The 19,143-nt window shown below is 39.5% G+C and overlaps 1 protein-coding gene across 1 annotated transcript in view; it reads left to right on the top strand.

Annotated features, from left to right (window-relative positions):
* The window catches only part of LOC126161744 (uncharacterized), a 213,099-nt gene that overhangs the window by 87,612 nt on the left and 106,344 nt on the right, over nucleotides 1-19,143 (top strand). The window lies entirely within an intron of this gene.

Below are 19,143 nucleotides of genomic sequence, written 5' to 3'. Positions count from 1 at the left end.
TGACCCCACTGTAATTTCCCTTCTGAACATAAGTAAATTATCCAACAATACAGTGGCTACAGTGAGCAGTAATGCAGGGCAGTTGCCCCTCATTGTTGCAACTTGACACATGTACATTCCAGTCGGCCTCAGCTTATGTTGTCACTCGGGCAGTTTATGTCCGTGAAACATGTTTTCGAGCGTGTATCGTAAGCATGGGCTTTCTGATGAAGAAGTGTTACATCTCTTAGAGAATTACGAAGTTGAATCGGAAATTGTCTTCACTGATGAAGATGATGATTATGTACCTGACACAAGTGAAGATGAAGACATGGTGAACGAGGGACAATTAGTGGGAGAGCATTCAGATGCTGATATGCGTCAATCATCACCTCTTTCACCACAGCGGGTACAGTTGGAAGCTTCTACAAAGATGATTGCAAGGGATGGAACCATGTGGGGGATTGGAAATTATTCATCTTCTGGAAGGCGGTCAGCTGTGAATGTTGTAAAGGAGAGATGAGGTCCCTCTTCTTATGCTTGCCAATGAATGGACAGCTCTGTCATCAGGGCCTTCAGTCTTATTTTTGATGAAGCAATTGCTACATCTCATGAAGAAGTATACAGAATCAAATGCACGAAAATTACTAAAAAACAATGAGTGGACTGTGTCACTTGAGGAACGGGACAAACTGATCGCCATCGTGTATGTTCGGGTTGTATTGTGCACAAGAGGTATGCCTGTTGATGATATCTGGCCGCACTGTTGGGGGCCTGCTTTTATCAAGGACATTATGCTGAGGGACACATTTCTGGAGCTTCTCAGATTTATGTGTTTTGATTAAAAATAAATCCGTGCTGAACGCCTGGCAGCCAACAAATTCACTCTTGTATCTGAAATTTGGGGAAAGTTCATTGAAAACGGTATTTGTGCTTACCGCCCTGGAGAAAATATAATCATTGACAAGCAGCTGTTACCAAGCAAAGCAAGATGCAGGTTTACTCAATTCATGTCCAACAAACCAGACAAATATAATCTCAAATTCTGGTTGGCTGTGGATGTAACAACAAAATATATATGTAATGTTTTCCCCTACCTCGGCAAAGAGGACACTCACGGAGAGAAACAACCACTTGGGGAGTACTTCGTTCTGCGTCTTATGGAGCCACTTGTAAATCAATGAAGAAATGTGATCACAGACAACTTCTTTATGTCTCTTCAACTTGCTAAAAATATCTGAAAGAAAAGAAAACTTCATTAGGTGGTACAATGAACAAGATTCACTGTGAAATCCCTGATCAAGTAAGGAAGCCGAATGCTGAAATACAATCCACCACAATACTGCACAATAGTGGCTATACAGGCTGCACCTTGACTGTATACCAAGGAAAGAAGAATAAAAATGTCACAATTATGAGTACACTGCATGCTGAAGCAAGGAAGGGAAGAAAAATCCTGAAACCGTAATGTTCTACAATGTAACAAAGTACAGGGTGGACGTGGTTGATCAATGTAAATGTACTATGAAGGTGGCATGTAGGAGATGGACAGTGCATGTCTTCTACAACATACGGGACATGGCGGCAATAAATGCATGGGTCATCTATAACATAGTAATGGACAAGAAAATGCAAAGGAAGACGTTCTTATTTCAACTGGCAAATGAATTCAAGGGAACGAAAGAGCGAGAACATCAGGCAAAGGAAGAGGATATGGGACTGAAATCTGCGTAGAAAGCGGAGGAAGTGCCAGATCAGCCCCTGCAAAGGCAACAAGACCAGCAAAAACTTTGTAAAGTGCCACAAAACCATGTGCAGAAAATGTGCGCGCAAAACAGAAATCACCTGTGGTAAGTGCATCTAGCAGCTGCAAATGACTTGAGTGAAAAGTAATACAGAGCTGTTTGTAAAACATGTGAGAGCAAAATGAACCAAATTTACTAAATGTGTCTAGAAGGTTGTATGAATATTTAATAAATAAAAACCTATAGTTAAGAAACTTGTAGCAGCAGCAACAAAAAATTTGTATGATACTTTGTTGTTCAAAGAAATTAGTAATTATTATTTTTAATTGTAAATAATTGTTGTGATTACTAGAAATAAATTATGGATTAACAAACACTTTAAAAGTACTTGTGTAAGTCAAATATGAAAATATTTTATGTGGGGTCAAAATGACCCCTTTCTTCCATTTTAGGATTGTCAGAAACTCTGCCGTTCTAGTGTTGATAAGCTGACTTCGTTTACTGAACTACAGAAACTGCTTTACCTCTTTATTGAGTGGTGTCCAATTTGCTGTTCAGTGTTACAGGGACATTTGCTTTTTGTGGAAACATAGGCATCAATTACTGTTCTGACATTCTAGAAGACATTTCCTCTCCTTGCTTCCAGATATCGAAACAAGATTTTGGGTTTCTGCAGGGTAATGTTGAACCTCGTATTATTTGTCATTTATGTGCCATCATGTGGGAAGTGTTTCCAGGATGTCAGATTTTTTTATGGGTTTACCAACATGTACTCTGGACCTGAGGTCATTTTTCTTGTGTGGCCCCCTTCCAAATAAGAGAAGAAATCACTGCAACTTGCAGCACATAACAAAAGAGACTGTCTGCATTACGCGTTTGTGACAGATTAGTGAACAGCTTTAACTCTAACGTTCCAACATGTTTCCTCGAAACCAGTCAATGTGGTATCAGTAGCTGAGCATTTTGCTATAGAGTGGTCTCATGCTCCACCCAGAAATGTCGTGTACTGAATCTGACACAAAAATAGCAAAGACTGGTGTGAACAAATTGTATACTTACTAAATATGTGAAACTTGAGTTTGTCCTGGTGTGTAAAATGTTTAAAAAACTGAATAGGAATGCAGCCATGCAGCGTCCTTGACGACTGCCGATATTTCAACGGGTAAAACATCCCATCCAAATAAGTCCAAGAGCCCTTGGTTGGCTAAAGCTGTGTGAGTGCATGTTTTGCCATGCAACAAGCACACTCCTCTCATCAGCTTTCTCTTACTTTTGTTTTGAATTCTCTTTTTAATTTCTTTTAGGGTCTCTCAGTATCATTGTGCTTTCATGGTGCCCCCACAAGGCAGAAATTCCGCCAATAAAATGCCATCCCTAAACACTGAAGCTATGATGTTTGCCCGAAATCGTGGTTCTGCATTTTTTAGCAGATAAGGAATTGGTGTGGCGCCATTGTGACGACTTTTTATTTTGTCTCAGGCTTGTACTTAGTCACCCTCATTTCATCTACAGTCAGTAGTGCTCAGAAAATCCTCGCCATCCAATTCAAGTCACTCAAGAAAGTATGTGGTGCTATGGACTCTATTTTTCATGTTATGCTCCGTCAGCTGTTTTGGGACCAATGTTGCTCAGTTTTCGGTGTCTCAGTGTTTCTTAAGTGTGTCTCGTATAAGAGAGTTTTGGAGAATTGTGGGAACATCACAGAAATATCATCCACTGTCAATCTGTGGTCTTCATGAAGAGTTTCCTTGATTTTTTTTTTTTTTTTTTTTTTTTTTTTTTTTTTTTTTTACCAATACATCAGCCAAAATGGACAGTCTTCCATTTCTCTGTTTGTCACAAACATTTGTTCTGCCGCCACTAAGCTCCCTACACCATTTAAATACAATCTTTCTGTTTATAACAAGCTCAACATAAACCGTTCAGATTCTCAAAAAAAAATCTTGCAGGTCCTGCTGCTTCTGCAAATATGAAGCGAATCACAGCATGTGGCTCGCACTTGGTGGTATTTCTTACCGATTACGGTCAAAGTGTACTTACATTCTGAACATTCCTTTTATATGAAAACAGTTTAAAAATTGAGATAAATTTACAAAATGGTATTTTGGAAAGCTGATTTCATTTCTGTTTCTTTTGGTTCTAGTTCTTTAATGTATCTGTTTTCAGTGTTAACATTCTTATTTCATTTTCCATGAGCATACAGTGTTTTTCGTTTTGGCAGTGGTGTTTAACATAGATAACTTACTTTGTGTGATTTGAAACTGTAGGTTCTGTCACAGAAACTAGGCTCACATGTTGCACGTCTGCCTGTAATTAGATGTCACAGTTAACTTACAATATTGTTCTTACTAACTCAGCGTAAATATTCTCTCCTTCATCTCCATCTCATTTACTGGTGCAAATAACTGGAGCCTTCAATATTATTTAAATCTGTATCAGAACAGAAAATGAACGACATTGTAACGAATATTACAAACTATCATTTATGCAGAATATTTGTCTCCAAAGATAATCTGAGCATATTAAAATGTATGCAAACCACTGTGTAAAACTTCATGAAACTCCACACCATAAGTGTTGGAATAAAGCACGATTTTCAGGCTGCAGTTAGTTTCTTTGCACTTTCTGTAACAGTAAGCTGACAAAATTATTATGTGTAGTTTTATGTATTTCAGCCTTGAACAGTTTTGACACTGTTTTTGTTATGTTTACACGACTCATGTAATTACATAATTGTGAAAGGTGTTTTGAAATTATACCTTGTCTTGCTCAAATACTTTCTTGACACTGTTCTTAATATTTAATATCATATATATATAATATTTTCAAATTTTGCCAGTGATGATTTGTCCTTGTATTGAATGAATTTAAGTCAATGGCAACATGCTCCATTCCTATTGTTGGTTGTGGTAACGTCATCTGTTTCTTTGCAGAAAGCAGTAAATCCTGTATGACTGTGGAGAATTATGAGATTTTTCTGTTTACTTTCCTCCATCTTTACAGCACAGCATCTTTACAATAAATACTATATTTGGTTGAAGTACACTAATCATGTTGATAAATGTGTTTACAGGTGTTGCCAGGATTATTTCATGCTAATTTAGATCAAAAGTTAATATCATCCAGTAGGTTCAAGTTTAGTGTTACACAACAGAGCAGATTCTTAAACTAAGTTCAGTATCTGAACTAAGGTCAGAATTGATCTCCAGTCACTAGTGTTTATATAGTCACCTGTAAGTGGATCACTACTGTTCATGACATTGTCACATATAATTGAAAAATTGTAAACTCTATTTTAGTAAAACATGGTGTTCCAATTTGCTGTTGAATCTTCTGGTTTCTTTCTATTAACATTTGCACTGTTTTAAGTGCAGTTAAAACTTGAGTTGTGTTATTTTGAAACTTCCATTATTTTGGAACAGGAAGTAAATAATGAAATAATGTGGTAGCAAAACATAAGGTTATTCTGACAACTAAAGAACTGATGATGTCCTGTTTTACCATAGTAACTAATATATAATAAGTAAAATATTGACTACTCGAAGGAAGAAGGTACAAAAAACTATAGAGCACACCAAACTGAAAAGAATTCGATTGGCTTAAAAACAGTTGTTTTATTATTATTATCATGCCTTCGTTTTGTGAAGAGACCTTGGCTTTAATTTTCTGTAGAGCGCTAATCACTTTTTTAGTCTAGTAAGCAAATGATGGGTACACAAACATTTGCTGTTTCTTTTGTATATATACTTGAAGCATCACTAAAGGCAAGTATTGCAAATTATTTCATAAAGTGAAACCGAGCAAGTTGGAATGGTTGTGAGACAATGGACTTCGTTCAGGAAGATGACTGTTGAAATTCGTGCTGGGGCATCTAGATTTGGATTTTCCACAATTGCTTATGGAAAATGCTGGAATGAAGGGCACAGCTGATCTCCCCCATCCACCAATCTCTCTCTCTCTCTCTCTCTCTCTCTCTCTCTCTCTCTCTCTCTCTCTCTCTCTCTCTCCCCCCCCCCCCCCCCCCCCTCCCTTTTCCCCACCAACCCTCAGCTTCGCATCCCTCAGAAATAATAAAATAATGTATAAATAAATAAAAACCTGTTCCCTTCTCCAATTCAAGCTTCTATAACGACATTGTCAATGGAAGACACTAAACCCTAATTTTCCTTTCATCAAGTGAACACTATCTCACTTTCTTCTGGCACATGTTACTGTTTTTCTTCTGGCACTGACAGATGACAAGGAATACCGGAGATATAGCATACCAGCAGACTGTTGTCGTTCATACAAACTGAAGCAGTTCAGACTTATTGGTACAGGATGGAATAACTGCCTTTCAAATCTGGTACACTTTTGTAGAGAAGCACTGCCATAGCAATATTGCACCTTGTTATCTGAGCAGCAGCTGCTTAATGGTTGAAAATATGCAAATCAGTTTTAGGTGTTCCAGAAATTTTTTTTTATATTTCAACTACTTCCCATACATCAACAGTGAGTAATTTTGAATGAGGGTAGCTGCTTACTGGCATATAAGCAAACTGTGTAATTTATTCATTGTTATAGCTAATGTGTAAGTCATCTTTATGTTTAGTGGGGTTACATATTATACTTGGTAAATTTCCTCGCCTCTTATTCCAGCTGCAGGTGATATATTAGAAGGAACATTGGTGTCACCTCTTTAGCTAAAATGTCTAATTTTATCATCATGATTCTTGTGCAATGTAAGCTTTGGATTTTTGAGATTAAAGTTCTTTGGCATACTCTATCTTTCTTGTAGTTTCCCCAATGGCACATCTTTGAACAGTTCTGCGTCATTTGCACACTGGCTAAAGAACTCATGATGAAATGTACTTTTCTTAGAATCTTCTCCATTTCCTCTGTTCAGTCAGATTGATAAAAGTCACAGACTGTCAAATGATGCTCAAAAACTGATTGAGTGAGGCTTTTGTCAGGAACTCTGTAGTCTGTCATTTGCTTGCCCTGTGTCTAGATTTATGTGGTTGTTCCATGTTAATTGAGCTGGAGAGATACTTCGAAAATACTTGGCGGTTGTGATTGATTCAATTGACTGATCACTGACAGCTTTGTCATACCACAGACAGTAGTGGTCCTACTTCTCTCTAGAGGAACAGTTTATGCTGCTTTCACTTCTGATAGCGCCACAACTGAATTCTGTTCGCTAACAAATCCAATTGCATTTTGGTTTGGATGTTAGGCGCATATTTATTTTGTATACTAGCCATATGGAAGGTTTTCTGGAAGTCAAGAAACACAGCATCAGTCTGAACTCTCCTATCTGCTGCTGTCTGGATTTGTAAATGAATAGAGCAATTTCAGTTTTACATAAATGGTACTTCTGTAAACCGAGCGGGTTCTTAAAGAACAGTTGCTTTGTCTCCAGGAAAGTTGTCATACATGAACACAACAAATATTCTGCAATTCTACCGTATATTGATGTCTGTCAGAGGGGTCTACAGTTCTGCATATCTGTTCTGCAACCTTTCCTATAGATGGAGACAGTCTGTGCCATTTTACAGGCATGTGGTACATTTCGTGTTATGTTCACCTGTGATAAACTGTTTATCGAAGCGAGAGTGGTCAGAAGTTGTAACTGTTTTGTGATCTTTGATGAAGCAGTTTCAGAAGCCTTTTTTGTATTTCAGTCCTAGTCTATCATCTATTTGGTGCCTTCATAATCAGCAACCATCAGGAGAGATATCTCTGTTAAATAGACTTATTTTATGTAGAATTGACTTCTTGACAGGTAAGATGTTAGTTTCAAATTATTTAAGAAAATTAGCTCTCCTTACACTTGTTTTGACTTTCCCAAGCTTTTGCTTGTCAGTTGAGATTAGGGCCTAGGACTGTTTGAGGTGCTGGTTTCTTTAACTTCAGTGGAACTTACCAATACTGTTAGTGAATAAACATCAGTTCAATCCTCGACCTTCCACAAGACAAATATACATAGCACATGGGCCACAACATGTCTGGATTTATTCGAGAGATCTTCAACATTCTCTTCAGAGTTGAATAATTTACTGGTAGTTTCAAATAATTTTCTTATTGCTCATGCTAAGCAAAAATTTCTTTCAAACTTTGAACACTAAAGCAAAATCAACAGTACAACAGCATTATTATTATTATTATTATTATTATTATTATTATTATGGATCCTACCATACAAATTCACTGAATCAAAAAAATTGCACCTATTTCGTCCCAGGAAATCCAATATGTTTCCTTCAAGAGTGAGTTTTTTTTACCAGTTTCAGTTTTGCTCTTACTTATTTCTGTTTCTCATGTGTACAGTGGTCAAAAGTTGGAAGTGTTCTTTGATCTTTGTGGTGAAGCAGTTTCTAAAGGCTTTTTTATGTTAACACCAGTTTTTTTACCTATTATTCAAGACAGTGTTAGGAAACTCCAAAGATTATTCGTTCTTTATGAGGCTCTGATCAGCTGTGAAAAACTACTGAAAATTGAAATAACTCTTTACAATTAGTTAAACTCAGTATATCTCATAATTTTGCATTAGCCAGTAGTGCTCTGAGGTTGTGTGGCCTGTATCAGTGTCAGAATAACCTAGTGATTGACAACCAGTTGTTTACAAAAGAGCTACCATAGCAGCAGCCAACCAGAGAATAAACTTAACTGTGTCTTCTGTTTGGTTTTCCACTGTAATATCTCTAATATGCAGAAGAATGCCAATAGAGAAAGTGAGCAGAAAAGTGATCAGGCTGTTGCAGTCATCCAAAGTAAACTCGGTACTCCTCATTAACAGAAAGTGCATGAAGAAATTCAGTACTGAATTGCACACTTGTTGATGTCATGGGCATATTGTGTATGCAGGGTAATGATGAAGTGAGATGACCAGCCCTTTTTGTGTCTAACTCTCAATCATTTAGTTATTCTGATCCAGGTTGTATGTATTTTGCACCTTGAACTCATGTTATGCAGAATAATTTATTTATTGATCTTCGAGTATTCAACAGTTTTGTTTAGATCCAAATAAGATAAAACTGAGCCCTTAATCAGAGACTGGACAAGCCATAGCATTTTGCGTAGTTGTTTGTAAATTGCCACTAAATCTGGCAGTGAGGAGTTTCTGTTCCCTTCATTAATTTGAAGCATACAGTTGTTTCAAATTTGCCAGAGAAAATCATACTAGCAAACAAAATGATGAAGCCACAGTAAAAAAATAAAAATGGCATGCATGAAAGCTATGATAATTTCATAACTTTTATAGGTACATGTAACTCTGGTAAAATACACAACAAGAAGGAAGATCAACATTAAATATTGGGCAGATGGCCCAGTGGAGCAGCCACACTGGTAAAATCAGAGATTTTCTTGTACATTGTGAGGAGAATTGCACATGTGACAACTTGGCGTACAACTGTTCAGTATTGTTGCAGGATAGAGAGAGGTACCTTGCCACTCTCTTAGACTATGGAGTTATGCATGAATGATAAACAAGACATTGCGTAGTATTGAAATTCCAGGATAGACATAGGGTGAGGTGACAGACGTCAGTGGTGCATTCTTACATGTTATGTCTAGTTAGATTTCAGATAATGGGGGGTCTGCAGAGAAGTCCACTGTAATCCACTAGCAACTACAGTTAGACGGGATATTTTCTTCCCAGAGTAATGTGCTAAAAGTTTTGGAAGTTCATAATTTGTGATGTCGCCAGTGTGGTTTGCCTCTTCATACCTAGGCATATGCTGCAACAGTTCTCTTTCCTGGTAACTAGCATTATAATTCTGTAAATGGGAATCTTGTTTTTGATCCCATTTATCTTTTGAAAAAATTGTTTGTGTGAAATGACATAATTGTCACATCTTCATATTTATTATTTCCATCATCTGTAATGAACAATGCAGTGGTGAAATAGCATCTACCACAGGGCTTAACAACTGGCTGGTTTTGAGCGCTAGTACTCGCTTCTGCTCAGGCACGTGCTCGCGAGCATGTGCAAGCTCGTGGAGTAGGGAGGGGAAATGCGCGCACACATTTGAATAGGGCAGCAGCGTGCCTATTGAATTCGCGCCGACTATGTAACGTTTAAAGTACTACGATCAACTCTAACAGTCACTTCACTGGTTAAGAATCATGTCAAGTCGCTGTTGTGTAACCCCAACCATGCTTTCGCAGTTCAACCCCCATTGGGAGGAATTGTATCTGTTTACAGAAAAAGATGGTGTTGCAAAATGCTTAGTATGTCACAAAATGCTGAATTCTTTTAGGAAATTTAATTTGCAGCGACATTATATGTCGTACCACGCAAAAGACTACGGAAGTGGAAAATGTGATGGACCAGATCGTGCACAGGAAGTTATTAAACTTAAAAGGAAGCTATCCGAAGAAGATCTGGACGACGAAGAAAAATCAACTGAGGCAGCTCTCAGAGTGAGTTACAAAAATGCTTTGCTTTTAGCAAAATCCCTGCACCACTTCACTGATGGTGATTTAATAAAAGAATGTTTGGTAGTTGCAGCGGAACATTTGTGTCCATCTCAAGTTGACCAGTTTCAGATTGTGCCATTATCTAACATGACCATTATGCGTTGCATACAGGACATGGCAGACGACGTCCAGAGCCAACTTGCAAATATCTGTAAAGATTTTATGGCGTATTCTCTAGCTCTGGACGAATTTGTTGATATCACTGGAACAGCGCAGCTTGCCATATTTATTACAGGTGTTAATAGAGATCTTCAGGTGAGGGAGGAGCTCCTCGATGTAGTAGCCATGAAGAACACTACAACCGGAGGTGATATTTTAAGTAATGTTGGAAATATAGGATTGTCGTGGAATTCTTTAGTTTCAGTGTCTACAGACGATGCACTAGCTATGACAGGGAAAAAATCAGGTTTCGTTGCGCTGTTGAAGGAGAAAATGCAAAAACTGACCGTGCCGGATGAAATAAGGGGCGTTCACTGTGTGATCCACCAGGAATACTTATGTGCAAAGAGTATCACTCTAAAAAATGTGATGAGTGTTGTTGTTAGTACAACCAATTATATAAGGAAGCATGGGCTGCAACACAGTTAATTTAAAAGCTTTCTTGAGGATGTAGAAAGCCAGTATGGTAGTCTGCCTTATTACAGCGAGGTCCGCTGGCTTAGTCGTGGCGAATTATTAAATCGATTTTTTTGCCTATTAGATGAGATAAATATGTTCATGGAAATAAATAACATGTGTGTTCCTGAATTGAAAGAGCCTTCATGGAAATGTGATCTCGTGTTCTTAGCAGATTTAACTAGCCATTTGAATGCTTTGAACATTTCACTACAAGGTAAAGATCTGCTAATTATTCATTTCATAGATCGAATATGAGCTTTTAAAATGAAATTGACACTTCGGGTGAGTCAGCTGGAAACAGGAAATCTAGCTCATTTTCCTAAATTATCATCCATGCAAGATGTTCACAAAGACTGTGAACGTTATTCACTTAGTTTAGTTGCCCTTAAGGAAGAATTTGATCAACTCTTTCAAGATCTGACAGCACTAGACAGTGATTTTGATCTTTTCTCCTTTCCATATTCAGCGAATATTGAAGAGATTCGTCCTGAGCTGCAACTAGAAATTATTGACCTGCAGTGTGACAGAGAATACAGAGACGAATTTCAGAACAAGGAAAACATTTTGGAATCCTACAGACACTTCCCTCAGGATAGATTTCCTCATTTGCACAAACTGGCGGCTACAATAATATCAATGTTCGGTTCCATGTATGTTTGTGAACAACGGTTCTCTGCAATGAAATGTAACAAGACGCGCCTGAGAAACAGCTTGTCTGATTGAAATTTAAACTGCAAGCTGCGCCTACAATGCACAAGAACAATTACTCCGAACATAGACACAATTGTAAAGGGCAAAAAGTACAAGATAACCGAGAATCCCACACTTCAGTGACACCTTTTATTGTGTAACAGATCACAAATTAATACGAATGTAGTGGCATACACTAAGCTAATAAAATTATGTGGCACGTGTACATTCTCCTTTATTTGTTTCATTTGTCGCAGTAATAATTCGTGAGTGATATCCCTGCAGGTGGCCGCGGATTTACATTGACTGGCGGCAGCTGTTGTGTGCCCCACGTGACTCTCCCCACTCTCCGCTCTGGTCCGGTAGTGGGGGTAGCGTGCTCGCACTGCTCCATGCTCGCGCCTTGCTGCTCACAGCTTGCTCCGCGAGCACGTATGTTGTGAAGCCCTGATCTACCATATATCAATGCTAAGTGTTGAGGCTGTACCCCAAAACATAAGTAACAGACTGCAGAATGAAACAATACCATAGAAGGAAAGTTGCTACTCACCATACAGTGGAGATGCTGAGTCGTGATAGGCACAATAGAAAGATTCACACAATCATAGCTTTCGACCATTAAGGCCTTTGTCAGCAGTACACACACACACACACACACACACACACACACACACACACACGCGTGCACGCGTGTTAGTCACTGTCCTCACCCATCCAGCCCTCTCCGTGTTCCCATTCCAGCACTGCACAGCTGTCATTTCACTGCCACACTCAGTCTTGTAATTTTTTTATTTTTATTTCTCTCCTTTCTGCTACTTACCCCCTGCCCCCTCTGCACCTTCTCTCCTACCCTCCGTCCAAACTGCAACACTTAACTGTTCGCCATTCCCATCATACTATACCTCCCACTCCCCGCCCCAGCCTCCTCCTTACCCCCACCCAGTTGCCACTCCCATCATGCACTGGTGCTGCTGCATGCAGTGTAGTTTCAGATCTCTGAGGCTGCAGACGTGTGTGAATGTTGCGCTTGTGTGTGTGTGTGTGTGTGTGTGTGTGTGTGTGTGTGTACTGCTGACATAGGCTTTAATGGCCGAAAGCTATGATTGTGTGAATCTTTTTATTGTGCCTATCGCGACTCAGCATCTCCGCTATATGGTGAGTAGCAACTTACCTTCTCTCGTATTGTTACATTCCATCCTGGATTTCCCATTGTTAGACTGCAGAAAGATTGTTATTAGCTGATATGGCATATGGTACAGGATTAAAACCCAAAATTAATGGGAGTGAGATTTATCGTGAATCTTTTAAACACCTCTCAAAAGGATAGGCTGAGGTAGAGGAAAGTGGTGTATTTGACGCAGTAGACAAAAACCCAATTCATATGAGTGTCTCTGGGCAAGACTCGGTATCAGGAGTGAGCATAAACTTACAATCGGATTCTTCTATCGACCACCAGCCTGACCAGATCTAACTGAAAATTATGTCATGCTGTTATCAACAATCAGTTGGGAAAATCACAGTTTTGTAAGTTGTGGACATGACAAGATGTCATGCAAAACATTACTAAAATCCTTCTATGAGAACTATCCAGAGTAAATTTTTTGGTAGCGCTCTCATGATAGAAATATATTTGCTGTAAAAGCAGTAAATAGAACTTACCTCTTTGAGATATCAATGTTGAAACTGTTAGCAGTGACCGTGAGTCAGTTGTCGCAACAATGGTTACCAAAGTACAAAGGGCAATTAGAACAAGTAAAAGGATTTCTATTTTCAGCAAACTAGGTAAAGGGGCAGTAGTGTCTTATCTCAATGAGAAAGTTGAAATATTGAGCCCTGGAGAGAAGCATGTGAACAAACTGTGGCTCAGGTTTAGAATAATAATTAACCATGCACTTAATAGGTATAGATATGTATCTAATAGAACAGTTCATGATGGGAGGGACCCTTCACGGTATACAGTTGCTGTAAAGAAACTTCTAAAGAAATAGAATACTTAATAATAAGTGTAAAATAAGGTGCAGGGCTACAAATAGGAAGATGCTGAATAAAATGCATTTGGCTGTTGAGGACAATGAGTGAAGCCTTAAGTGACAACTGTAGCAGAAAATTTGGGAAGGGTCTCCCACAAAACCGTATGAAATTCTAATCGTGAGTAAAGGTTGTTTGTGGCACCAAAGTCAAGTGTCCAGACACATGTAGATGAGACAGGAACTGAAACAGAGAATAGCAAAGCAAAAGCAGAAATGAACACCATTTCAAAATATTTCTTTAGCAAGAAAAACCCAGTCGAATGCACCACTGCAGAGATCAGTGATGTAGATATTGATCTAAGTTGAGCTCAGAAACAGCGGATATGTCAAATTTAAACAAAGGAGGATGCTCTGAACAGCCGGTGTGGATGTGGGAGAGGAAAGATTAAGGACTTTTATTAAGGATAGGAGTTGACGGGTGTGTTCATTGCCTGAGTTGATGTGTAGGTGAAGGATTAGGTGGGTGAGGGCAATGGATTTTTCCCACGTGGAATGTTTCCCTCTATTATATATATATCATCAACCTCCTGACCCCACTGACACCCCGCACCCCTACCTTCTACCTTCTTCCTAAAATTCACAAACCCAATCATCCCGGCCGCCCCATTGTAGCTGGTTACCAAGCCCCCACAGAACGTATCTCTGCCTACGTAGATCAACACCTTCAACCCATTACATGCAGTCTCCCATCCTTCATCAAAGACACCAACCACTTTCTCGAACGCCTGGAGTCCTTACCCAATCCGTTACCCCCAGAAACCATCCTTGTAAACATTGATGCCACTTCCTTATACACAAATATCCCGCACGTCCAGGGCCTCGCTGCAATGGAGCACTTCCTTTCACGCCAATCACCTGCCACCCTACCTAAAACCTCTTTCCTCATTACCTTAGCCAGCTTCATCCTGACCCACAACTTCTTCACTTTTGAAGACCAGACATACCAACAATTAAAGGGAACAGCCATGGATACCAGGATGGCTCCTTCGTACGCCAACCTATTCATGGGTTGCTTAGAGGAAGCCTTCTTGGTTACCCAGGCCTGCCAACCCAAAGTTTGGTACAGATTTATTGATGACATCTTCATGATCTGGACTCACAGTGAAGAAGAACTCCAGAATTTCCTCTCCAACCTCTACTCCTTTGGTTCCATCAGATTCACCTGGTCCTACTCCAAATCCCACGCCTCTTTCCTTGACGATGACCTCCACCTGTCCAATGGCCAGCTTCACACATCCGTCCACATCAAACCCACCAACAAGCAACAGTACCTCCATTATGACAGCTGCCACCCATTCCACATCAAACGGTCCCTTCCCTACAGCCTAGGTCTTCGTGGCAAACAAATCTGCTCCAGTCCGGAATCCCTGAAGCATTACACCAACCACCTGACAACAGCTTTCGCATCCCGCAACTACCCTCCCGACCTGGTAAAGAAGCAAATAACCAGAGCCACTTCCTCATCCCCTCAAACTCAGAACCCCCCACAGAAGAACCACGAAAGTGCCCCACTTGTGACAGGATACTTTCTGGGACTGGACCAGACTCTGAATGTGGCTCTCCAGCAGGGATACGACTTCCTCAAATCCTGCCCTGAAATGAGATCCATCCTTCATGAAATCCTCCCCACTCCACCACGAGTGTCTTTCCGCCATCCACCTAACCTTCGAACCTGTTAGTTCATCCCTATGATATCCCCAAACCATCTTCCCTACCCTCTGGCTCCTACCCTTGTAACCGCCCCCCCCCCCCCCCCCGGTGTAAAACCTGTCCCATGCACCCTCCCACCACCACCTACTCCAGTCCTGTAACCCGGAAGGTGTACACGATCAAAGGCAGAGCCACGTGTGAAAGCACCCACGTGATTTACCAACTAACCTGCCTACACTGTGATGCATTCTATGTGGGAATGACCAGCAACAAACTGTCCATTCGCATGAATGGACACAGGTAGACAGGTTGAATTCCTATAATATTGAATTGGCAGCTGAGTTAGCCCACTCTTTTAACCATAATCTGCCATAGACCCCCCTAATGAAACATACTCAGTAGCTGGAAGAAAGCACTGATCACACCTGTTCAGAAGAGGAATAGCAGAATTTATCCATAAACCTACTGTCCAATAGCCTTGACATCCACTTGTAGTATATTAGGCCATAGCCCAAGGAAGCAGCTTGATGTCTTGGATGGAGAGTCATCAAATTAACTGCAAGTGTGTCCCAGACAGCTGTGTTGGAGCCTTGCTGTCCATTTTATGTTAATGACTATGCAGACACTATTAATTGTAACCTCTAACTGCTAGCAGATGATGGAGTTATCTATAATTAAATATTCTGAGAAAAGCTGCATAAATATTCAGCCAAATCTTGGAATAGATTTCAAAGTGGTGCAAAGATTAGAAACTTGTTTAAATGTTTTGAAACATAAAAGTTTGCAGTTCACCAGAAGGAAAAACACAGTATCATATGATTACTGTGCCAACAAGTCAATAGGAATCACTCAACACATATATAGGTGTCATGCTTTGTAAGGATATGAAATGAAATGATCACTTGGGGTCAGTCATAGATAAAGCAGACTTCAGTTAATTTGTAGAATACTAAAGAAACACAGTCAATCTACAAAAGAGGTTGCTTGCAAATCACTTGTGCAGCTCATCCTAGGAAATTTCCCAAGTGTGAGAGACCTTTACCAAATATAACTAACATGGGAAGTTGACTGTATACAGAGAAATGGAGCACAGGGTTTTTTGACCTGTGGGAGTGTCTCATGGAAATGCTAATGAAACTGAGTTGACAGACATTTGAAGATAGACACGAACAATTGAGAAAGATTACTCACGAAATTTAAAGTACCAGCTTTAAATTATCAATTTATGAGCATGTTATAATCCCATATGTGTTGCTCCTTTAGGGATTGTGAGGACAAGATTAAATTAATTGCAATGTGCACAGGGTCATTTAAACAGTCATTTTTCCTGTGCTCCATACATGCATGGAACAAACATAAGCTCTAATAATTAGTACAGTAGAAACTCACTAATCCAGTACCTTCAGGACCTTGACAGTGCCGGATTACTGAGTGTCTTCTAAAAATAGCAGTGTACGGAGTGTGACACACAATGGGAACAATGGGTGACCGACCATCTAGTATTTATCGTACATTTTGTGCTTCAGTGATACAGTATTATACTGTAGTCCAATACTGTGTATGTTCTATATAACAACACATGTAGCATTTCTATATTTTATTCACTTGAACAAGACGTAAAGCCTCGTTTTTTTCCCCCCAAAAGCTTCTATGTATAGTACACAAATTAAAAAGTTATGTAGTGTTGTATGATTTGTTACTGTGAGCAAATATTTGTATCAATAGCAGCAGCTGCTTCATTCCAGGTAGATGGCAATGTTGAGTTTGTTGTTGCTGTATCATACTTTCCGCTTTAGTTGTTCTGATATTTCTTCGACTACACGTTCTTTGTCAGTTTCTATAGGTCCAAAACTTCATCTCATGGAAAATTTCGTATTTAATTTTGAGCAACATCTAACTATTTAACAACAGCATCATTTTCAATAGGGTTTGACCAGAGTTTTGTCAGCACTTCCAAAGAGTAGCCGGCCAAAGTTTATTCCATACCAAAGCGGTTAATTTTGTTTGAAAATCCACCACTGAGCAATCTGAATTGATAAGCTCTTGAAGACAAGAAGCTCTGTAAAACCATTCGAAATTTTTGGTGGCGGCTGCCCAGTACGAAGTGGTTCTTTTGCACTGGCTGCAGAGTGTACGTGATCCCATTCTGAATTCTACGATGGCCCTTGATGATCCATTCGTGATGTACCTGGTGTTGGTAGTTAAGACAGCCATCAGCAGATGGTAGGCGGCGAGCAGCATGAATTTCCTCCATTGAACGCCATCATCTTGAGTACATCTTCGGCTAGTGCATAGACTGTGCTGAAGCATCTATGACAGCTTCGCTGCAGTATTGTAATAATGGAATCTAGTGCTATTGCTGTGAATACAATTGATCCCAATGATAGACTCATGACAAGAGGTATAGTATTCATAGGGACCTAGCGTGAGACTATGGTACAAAGTTCGGTTTGTAATGACTGAATGTGTCTTCCTTATTCTGCTACATTCATTTAACAGGCTGTTAACTGCTATGTCAATCCCTCGCTTCTTGCTCTTATGAAATAGATAGGTTTCTTGCAACATGCCTTTGGAGCTAATGAATATACCTGTCTTGCTTCCTTCTATTTTCCATCCTCTTTTCTGATGACTGCTTATTCCCTATTCGGCAGACATCTCGTCAACCTAACCCACTAGCGACGTAATGGCTCGCTTCTTGCTTGCGCCTCTGTCTCTGGCATGACTTGAATTTGACTGAGGCAATGTGAATGAATTTAACACACGTTTTTCCTAATTTCTTCAACTGACACGTGATTTTCTTAAAAAATCCTTTGCCGCCCATTTCATCTATACCTGCCAAATTAGAAGTAGACAAACAACGTCAAAGTTTCATCAGCATTGCAGATTTGTTTGGCAGTTAAGTTTCAGTGTTTAACCAAACCACAAGAAGTGTCTCTGTGTTCTTCAGCTGCATCTTGATCTGCCAATTGTAAGTCGTCACCTACATCTAGTTTCTGAATTCCATGACTAGTTTTGAACCAGTGTAGCCAACCATAAGAAAATACACATTTGATTTCTGGTAACACCAAATCATTATGGAACTGTTTATCTTTTTCCATAATCATAGGCCCAGGTACAGGTTTTCCTTCGGACCTTTTGGCACAAAATCACTTTTACAAAATTTCATCAGACTGAAAGTTTTTTTGTTATTTAGTGTCCTTTACTATAAATATCTGAGAGGCAAACTTTTGAAGTGACCTTTATTCTTTCTAATATCATAAATTGTTGAAGAATCAATTTTATATTCTTCCATTATCTTATTTCTACTATAAAGTTTCTCGACCCCATTAATGATAAGTGTAACATGTTTATATTTCACTCACACTTTTTTGTGAGAGGTGCCTCCTCGTGCTCATGCGCGTGCGTGCGTGCGCGCTCACACACACACACACACACACACACACACACACACATTTTCCCATTCATCATGGTTGTTTCCACCATCCTACTCAGCAAGGTCTTACTCCAACTGTATATCATGTCTCCGTGCCATGTTCTTACACAGCTCTAACCACGGATTAGAAGTTCATATTGCTAAAAGCCCACTCAATATCCAGGCAGATGCCAAGAGCAATTTCCTGATGGGGAGAAAACGTTCCCACAACAGTATGCAGCACTACTTTAATTGCAGTATAGAACAGCATCAATTGTGATTACACTTTACAACACCAGTATATTGTCGACGAAGAAACAATACCCCGTAACTGACAAATTGCCGATTTTTCGTTTTTCAGTCAGATGATGTCGTTGACCATACGCGCACCTGCTCCTAACACCATAATGCTGAATTTTTAATTATTTACCATGAAAAATTATCCAAAACAATACCGCTTCTGTGACACAGCAAATAAATGGATGGCAGTACCGTGGAACTGTAGAGAATTAAATACCATGTATCTACAATATATGGATACTTTAAACAATACCCC

Source organism: Schistocerca cancellata, chromosome 2 (assembly GCF_023864275.1).
Source record: "Schistocerca cancellata isolate TAMUIC-IGC-003103 chromosome 2, iqSchCanc2.1, whole genome shotgun sequence".
In the NCBI taxonomy this organism is placed as follows: domain Eukaryota; kingdom Metazoa; phylum Arthropoda; class Insecta; order Orthoptera; family Acrididae; genus Schistocerca; species Schistocerca cancellata.
Note: the sequence above shows the minus strand (reverse complement) of the source record. Positions and strands in the feature narration are given on the sequence as shown.